Below are 8,985 nucleotides of genomic sequence, written 5' to 3' on the forward strand. Positions count from 1 at the left end.
ACAGGGGAGATTTTTGCACCGTGGTGAAGGGTGGCAGTTCTTGATCCTGCGGGGCTGGGACGGTAGGTCAACGCCGCTTGCGGCGGAAGCTAGCCAGCCACCGTATTTTATCTGTTGTAGGCTGTTATTGCACCTGCCACTGCTTCGGTGGCGGACGACGGCTGTTGCGGCGCGCGTCTTTCTCGCCCCCATATTTTTCTTTCTTCTCTATTTTCTCTTCTGTCCGCACGAGGTAGCGGAGGTGCCCTGCCGGGGTGGTGCAGTGGTAAGACTCCCGACTACTGTGCCGGAATACCCGGGTTCGAACCCGACCTCGGCGGCTGCGTTTCTATGGAGGTGAAACGAAGAGGCGTGCGTGTGCTGTGCGATTTCAGCGCACGGTAGATTCCCTTGTGGTCGAAATTACTTTGTAGCCATCCACTGCGCCTCACCTCTCTCTCGTTCCACTTTCACTCCCACCTTCCTCCCTTACCTTATAGCGTGGTTGAGGCGTCCACAGAAAACAAGTGAGACAGTTACCGCGCCTTTACCTTGCTATGAATCAATCAGGTAGCGGAGGTGGCTCATCTATAGTCAGTAGCAGGCCCGTGCATTTTCCTTTCCTTCTTCTTAGAGCCACAACTGTCGACGTACCTTTACATGCACTGAGATTCGCACACCACACGAGTGCCTCTCCGTTTTGGCTCCATCGAAATGCAACAGCCCGGTCCCCAAGTCAAGCCGCGGTATACTTGACTGCTACGGATTCCTTGTTATTAGCCGGGGTACCCTGGTTTGAACCTGGCCACTAAACAATTACTGGGCTTGTGGTTAAACCTGATGTTACGCGAGAGCTATCTGCATAGCTATGCTTAGGTGCGGCTTGAAAGTAAAGACATTGCTTTTGCAAATATTAGTTTACTCTATGGTTTCAGCTTTATTATGCCATAGGGGGCACTTTTGACCACTAAAATGCGATGAAGTGAAAGCGTCTGTTGCACGATGATCGTAAGCACTCAGCTACGAGCCCTATTTCTATTTTCACTTTCACTTAGCGAGGACGGAAAGAATCCGCGACGAACTTCGCAAATCCCTGAAGGTAGCTCCAATCCTGAGAAACATGGACCCTAGACTCCTCCCAGGCAGAAGAAAAGCAAGGAACACAAACACATTCATTCAAACACATATGCTCCTCAAGGCACGACCATGTATGCAGACGCGTCCGCGAGAGGAAGACACAACACAATTGCAGTGGCCACGGTGGTCAATTCGCCTCTATGCGAAGTGTCCAGCGCCTTTATGCGACACTGCACAGTAACAGAGGTGGAGGAAGTAGCCGTTGCTCTAGCGGCGCCAGAGGGCTATAGAAACGGGCGGTCGCTAATGATACTCAAGGACTCTCAAGCAGCCAGTCGAAATTACATAAGCGCTCCGTATACTACACGAAGCGAGTGACAGATTTAAAAACGACGATGAAAACAAGACTAGACACAAAATATGTGGGTACAGGAAAAAATGTGGGTGGCAGGGAACCTTCCTTCCTTCCTTCCTTCCTTCCTTCCTTCCTTCCTTCCTTCCTTCCTTCCTTCCTTCCTTCCTTCCTTCCTTCCTTCCTTCCTTCCTTCCTTCCTTCCTTCCTTCCTTCCTTCCTTCCTTCCTTCCTTCCTTCCTTCCTTCCTTCCTTCCTTCCTTCCTTCCTTCCTTCCTTCCTTCCTTCCTTCCTTCCTTCCTTCCTTCCTTCCTTCCTTCCTTCCTTCCTTCCTTCCTCCCTTCCTTCCTTCCTTCCTTCCTTCCTTCCTTCCTTCCTTCCTTCCTTCCTTCCTTCCTTCCTTCCTTCCTTCTTCCTTCCTTCCTTCCTTCCTTCCTTCCTTCCTACTCTTTATTGCCGGGAGTAGTGTTACTGGGTCTTAGTGAAAGATCCAAGTGGCGGTAGCTGGTGGCTCACGGCAACTTCTTCAGCGCGGTATACGGCGCCCAATTGTATTTCGGGGCTCACGTTGCGCAGCACTTCCTTCCAAGATTCAAGTGAAGGAGCGTCTATGCAAGCCTTGGAAGGTGGATTCTCTAAGCAATAACACTTCATCAGAGGATTAATGAGGATGACGTCATGCTCTGGATGACTAGCAGCAGTGATGTACACATTTAGGAGTCTATCCAGGCTGCGATCAACACAGTTGGACTACGTAGCGGACAAAGGACTTAAGTGCTCAGCAGCGAAATTTGAGCTCTTCTTTGTGCGATATCCCGGCACACGGAAACCCCTCACATCTCTAGATATCCTTTTCACTATTAACAACTTTCTCCTGCCTACGATCCACACCACCCGAATTCTCGGCCTCCACCTCCAAGCAAACGGAGCCAACGCCAACACAATACAACGCTTGTATCGATACACAAAGCAGACAGCCTGTCTAATACGGCGCACTGCCAAAAAGTGGGCAGGCATGAACAAGGCCAATCCCCTTCATCTCTTTCAAGCATTTGTCGTAAGTCGTATTGCTTACACTGCTCCATATTTACGTCTCAAGCTCACAGAGAAGCACCGCCTAGACTGCCTTATGCGAAGCGTCGTCAAATCAGCCCTTGGTCTTCCTTTCTCTTTTCCAAACGACAAGCTCCTCGCCTTCGGTGTCTCCAACGCGGTTGACGAGGTCATTCAAGTGGCCCTCCTAGCCCAGTGCCAATGCCTCTCACTACCTTCAGCAGGCGACATGTGACATTATGTATTATTATAGTGGGGTGACATTATGCATTCATCTTTCTTTGCTTTAATTCATGTATAAGTTCTACGCGCTTTTGTTTGACTTGCGATGTTTTAGTTTATATTTTCTTCTCTTGATTGGTAGTTTTACGAATGTATAAGCGATAACTAACTTTCTTCATGTTTATTGTAAAGTTCCTTCTTCTGGTGTCTCTGATTTGACGATTGGGTGCCTGCAACCTGTGTACTTTTTCCAATGGACCCTTTACTAGCCGCTGGCTATGCGTCCAAGCAGTGTCTGCCTATTTTCCTGTAGCGCACCAAAAAAAAAGCAATTAAAAAAAACTTCGCATCGCTCCACTCCCGCCGTCATCCTCGGTAGTCAATCTCCCAGCTACCATGAGATCCAAGATCAAGACTCTGCCTCAGCTTCGCAACATGCGTCCAACTCATCGTCAATATCGCAGAGATCGCGTCATTCCAGCAGCGATATGCTGGCCGATTTTACGCATTTTACACAGACGCGGCGGACCATCCTACTCGGACTGCTGCTGCAGCGGTTGCCACAGATGAGAACATGACTCTTCATGCCCCCTGCTCCATACGCACTTCACATATCACTGCAGGGGAGAAAGTAGCTATTGCTCGCGCACTCTCGACTTCTAAAGCTAAAGTTGTCGCTAATGACTCACAGCGCGCCGTTCAGTTTACTTATGGTCGTAGTTGAGTCGAAGCGTTTCGCGCTCTGATATCAAATCCTCCTAAACACCTGACCCTCCCGATATGGGCTTCGGCCCACATGGGTCTCGAGGGCAATGATGGAGCACAGTAGCTAGCTCGAGGGCTCACTTTTTTAGTAGCTTATCATCCTGCCCCCAACATGCCCGCATTTTTCAGGAAGTACACTATAATCATTTCACGCGACCTGCTCCAGCACATTCGTCGTACTTACCAACACTATCCAGGTCTGCACCAAGAACTTACAAAGACCGAGGCCGTCATGTGGCGCCAACTACAGACGGTCACTTCCCCCAAGCCCAAAACTTCCATATTTCTTGAATGGTATATGCCAATGTGTAAACACTGCAATATCCCAGCAGACCCTCTTCATATGCTCTCAATTTGTCCACGACAACACAAGCCAACACCCACGCAACATACTCTGGAGGCTCGTCTACGCAGCTCTACCCTGGACGACCAACGAGCGCTCATCGGTCTCGTTCTAGAGGTTGCCAGATTCCATGAAGTCTTGGCCGACTCCTAGATCGGGGCTTTCGTCTACCTGACTGTTTTAAACATTGTTGACAACCAAACAACTGTAAACCAATTTGAAACGCCGCTGACGTCTGCTGCACTGAGTCTGCAACAATTTGCTGGGTGGTGCGGCGTTCGAGGAAGCGCCACACAGACAGATAGAAAAACTTTATTATCCGTAAGAATTCAAGGCGCGCAGCCCCCTGGATCCCCGCACGACCCCACTGAATATGAAGGGCTTATGTCTTTCACGCTCATAACACTGGCAGCTCGGCCGGTGGCGATGGTCTGCTCGGTCGGGTCCTCCGAACGCAGCAGGGTCTCACAGTTCTCTCAGGTCTTCAAATGCTCTAGGCCCCCTGAGAAGGGTCTGTCGTGAGGAAAGAGACGATGTGGAGGCAAAAGGCAAAGGGTACAGGCAGGAGTGGGGAATATTATCAACCCTTATTCCCCACTATTCGTGGGATAGCGCAAGGGGTGATCAAAGGAAGAGTTCGTGTTTGCAGTCTGCGCCATAGTGTTGCGTGTTCAGTATCTAGCGAGGGGTGGGGTAGGGGTAGAGTTGGCGCGATACTCTGCAGGCCTACGTAAGCTCTTTGAACGAGTGTATGCGCTCCTTCGCAAATCCCGGATTCGAGATCAACTGAGCCAGAACCTTCATAAAAATTTTATAGTCCATGTTTGTGAGCGCTGTGCGCCGGTATGCAGTCACCAGTCTAAACTCACTTATTTCATTTGTTTTCGAAATTGGCACAGTGTGGGAGGAACCATATACCCTTATACATATACAAGATTTTGATCTTTTCGGAAGCGCGCATAACTTCACAATTTACCGTTGTGATCGAAATGGACCACCGCGGAGGGGGCGTTCTTGTTACTATTTCTAACGACATTCCCTCATTCCGCATCCAAATAGACACTAATCTAGAAATAGTCTGGTCACTAGTAACCCTAGGTCATGAGAAAGTGACATTTGGTGCATGTTATTGCTCCCCTTCATATCCCTGTAGATTGAATAACGACCTTCATGACGCCATCAACGCGGCTTGTGCATTATATCCTTCGTCCCCCCTATTCTTGCTTAGGAATTTTAATTTTCCAAATATTACTTGGAACGATCCTTCTCCTAGCTTGTCCTTCCAGCCCAAGCCAAAGAATTTTAGACGTTTGTTCTATTTTTTCCTTAACACAGTTGCTATCACGTCTCACAAGAGCCACCGACCATGTTGCAAACACCCTGGATTTTATTCTAACTAATTATACTAACCTTGCTTCTGATATTATATTTCTACTCGGTATAAGTTATCCCCCGTTGCTAAACTTCAGTCTCAACCTAGATTGCCCTAAGCCTAACAAGAAAAGAAAATTGATTTTCGATTACAAAAAGCCAACATTGACGCTATCAATAGAGAATTATCGGCCTTTTTGGACAATGTTTTGACTAACTTTCACAACAGTGCTGTTCAAATTGAAATAGTTTTGCAGCCAAAGTAAAAGAATTAAATAAAAGATACGTTCCAAACCGCACCATCATTTCAAATAGTCACGCCCCGTGGTACAGCGCCACATAACAGACGCCTTTCTAACCGAAAGAAACGCCTCTATCGTGCATCTAAAACATCGCCTACTAATTCACGTTGAACGGCATATAAACTAGCTTCTTCAGAGTACATCTCCGTCCTAAAAAGCGCTAAGCGTCATTTTCTTTCCAATACTTTGCCATCCATGTTGAAAACTTACGCCCATAAATTTTAGCGGTAGTTATAACCCTTACTCTGAAAACTTAGTTACTTTACAGAACTCGTCTGGCCAACAGGTTTCCAACACCCAATGTGCATCTTTCTTAAACGTTATATTTCTTTGAAAATATTCAAGCCCTCCTACTTCTCACTTTACTGAGTCATGGAACTATAACTACCCGACCATGTTCCCAATTTTGGTAGATGTAGCTGGCGTTGCAAAACGCATTGAAAATCTCGACTATCATGCTTCTCCCGGTTTTGATTCTATCAACGCTATTTTTTTAAAAAACACTGCCACTTATAGTTCCATCATACTAAGAAAGATTTTTCAACAGTCTCTTGACACATGTGCGTTACCGACGCAATGGAAGATTGGGAAGCTGCTTCCTCTTCATAAGTAGGGAAGTAAAAACATTACCAACAATTATCGCCCCATCTCTCTAACAGGAACATGCTGTAAGTAACTAGAGCACGTAATCTTTAAAGCACTGATAGAATTCCTTGAATAAAACTCGTTCTATACAATGGCACAACATGGCTTCCGTAAGTCGTACTCATGTAAGACTCAGCTCTTATCTTTTACCAATAAACTGCACAACATTCTGGATCGATCATCATTCGCTGATTGTATATATTTTGAGTTTTCTAAGTCTTTCAACAAGGTTTTTCATAGACTGCTGCTTTACAAACTTCGTCATCTCAACTTTGAGCCGAGCGGTATAAAATTGTTTGAATGCTTTTTTACTAACCGCTCACAAATCGTATGTGTTAACGGTCATAACTTTCCGCTTTTTAAAGGATCCGTACTAGGGTCTTTACTTTTTTTAATTTCCACCGACGACCTGCTCTCCGATATAACTTCTAACATGCAATTCTTTGGCGGTGATTGCGTTATTTTCAGCGAAATTAAAACCCCAGATGATAGTAACTGTCTTCAAACTGATCTCACTGCGATTGCTAGCTGATGTGAAAAATGGTTAACGCAACCTAACATTAGTAAAGCAAAAAGCATGCGTGTAAGAAGGATTTGTAATGATTCGCATGTTTACTATTTGACTAGAGTTCCTTTGTAATCAATAAGCTCATAAAAGTACCTAGGCATCATTATTTCATCTCACCTCACGTGGACAACCAATACTGAATATGCAATTAACAACGCTAACCACATGCTTGGTTATCTACGCCGTACCTTTTCCAGAGCTTCATCCTCATTAAAGTTATTGCTATATAAAACACTAATACGCCCTAAATTATAGTATGCGTCATCTGTATGGGATCCAGGTTATGGAAAACTAATCACCGCCATAGAACTTGTTCAAAATAACTCCGTCCGTTTAGTTTATTTGAATTACAGCCGAACCGAAAGTATTACAGCCATGAAGTCCGACCTTCAACTTCCATCATTAAGATCACGTCGCCAAACATCTCGCTTAGCCCTGTTGCACAAGCTCTCTCATCATCCTAGCCTGAGTGACGAATTCTTTCTTCAACCTCACTACGTATCCCATCGCACTGACCATCATCATAAAATCGGCCTCGATAGATGGAATACACACGCTTTCTTACAGTCATTCATACCCCGAACATCGACTGAATGGAACCACCTTCCCACAGATATTGTTTCCATCAATGATAACTTCCCTACTGCTTTAGCTAATATTGAATACTGACATGATTTTTGCACTACTTCTCATTGTATATAATTTTTATATATATTGTTGTATTTTTTATATTTTTGAAATTCATACCCTTGTAAACGATTCGGTCAGGCTTATTTTGTTTTGTTGTTAACCCACTCCTCTCTTCAATGCCTTTACGGGCCCTGAGGGTATCATAAGTAAACAAAGTAATAAATAAATATGACGGAGGCAGAGCATTTTATTAGATGGCTTCGTTCAAGGTTACAGTCAATAAATTGGCTATTTTCTGTTTAAGTTCTTTATAAAAATCCGCAGCGAATCCGTCCGGTACAGGCGATTTACCGGGGTTTCAATTCTCAATTGCGGGCTCCACCTACGATTCAGTTATGTCTTTTGGTTCGTCGTTGAGACGTGGTAGCTCAGACAGAAACTCATCCCTAAATGTGATAATGTCTACTGGGTGTGAAGAGCCTCTGGTAATGCTCGAAAAAGGCTGTTTTGTTTTTTGTGGTCTTTTGGTAATACCCAGTTAAATGGTAGAAATGCCTCGTACTTGGGCATGGAAGGCGGCCATCTACGCCTGAACAGTTTGCGAGTGTGCCCTGAACGATGACACTAGATAGGCGCTTGGAAGTTCCGCTTATGGCTTACCGAGACAGTGACCAGTATTGGAGAGGGCAGGCTGAAGAGATAAAGTACAAAGCTGAAAAATAGAAAGGGACCAACCTATCGTCTTTTCCAGGGCCACCGTTTGCAACTTGCTCTTTATTATCAAGCTCTGGCACGTTATGCAGGTGTCGCACTGTGCAGAGTTAGATACTGAGAAGCTGTACAGGATGCTCGCACTATTTTTCTGGGCACCTCAATTAGAGCGCTGCAGCCAGACAAACTTGTTTTGACGAGTAAACGATGGTGGGCTGCGCCTTCTGTTTTTCCGACAGCTGGTCAGTCGTCTTTTTTTTTTCTTCTTTTCTTTTTTTTTTTTTTAGAGAGACACGAGCAACCAGTTTTTACGCACCATACGTCCAGTCAGGCTGAGGAGGCTGCTGCCGGAGTACGTCGTTTCAACTGAAGATTTTGCTGCATGGATTAAGGGCTCTTACAGAGAAGTTTTAGAAAGTGTGCGGTTTCTTTCAGCGTGGTTTTCAGGCCATTATTTATCAACAGTAAAACGAAAGATCTTGTACTCTGCTTTGTGCGACATTATACTCTCAGCGCCTTTCTGCAGGGCCTCGTACGGTGGAGGCACAGGCAGATGTTTTAAAAACAGTAAAACGAATGCAGGTGGCGCCAGGAGCAAATAACATTCGTTTTTTAAATTGCACACAGGAATCTTTCTGCTAAAAATATTTTTTGGGGGCGAACAGTTTATTTATACCCTGAGAATCACACTGTTTATTATGCAGGTAGCCAGAAACAATAGTTGGGAAAGGGCTTATTTTAGGAATGTACTGGTAAGAACGCTAAGGAACGATTTTCCGCTTGACTCATATGGTATCCGATAGTTATGTGTTGAAATTGAGGATGGGGTACCAATTGAAATATTGATGCTCATGGGCCTCCACTCTATATGGCGCTTAAGAATGCCTTGTTACTATTGCGAGAAAGACACGCGGCTGCCGAATTTACTTTCGGGAAGCGTGTGCAGGTTTTTGCAATTCAGAAAGCT

Source organism: Amblyomma maculatum, chromosome 4, assembly GCF_055883805.1.
Source record: "Amblyomma maculatum isolate TAMU_Amacu chromosome 4, ASM5588380v1, whole genome shotgun sequence".
NCBI classification, from domain to species: domain Eukaryota; kingdom Metazoa; phylum Arthropoda; class Arachnida; order Ixodida; family Ixodidae; genus Amblyomma; species Amblyomma maculatum.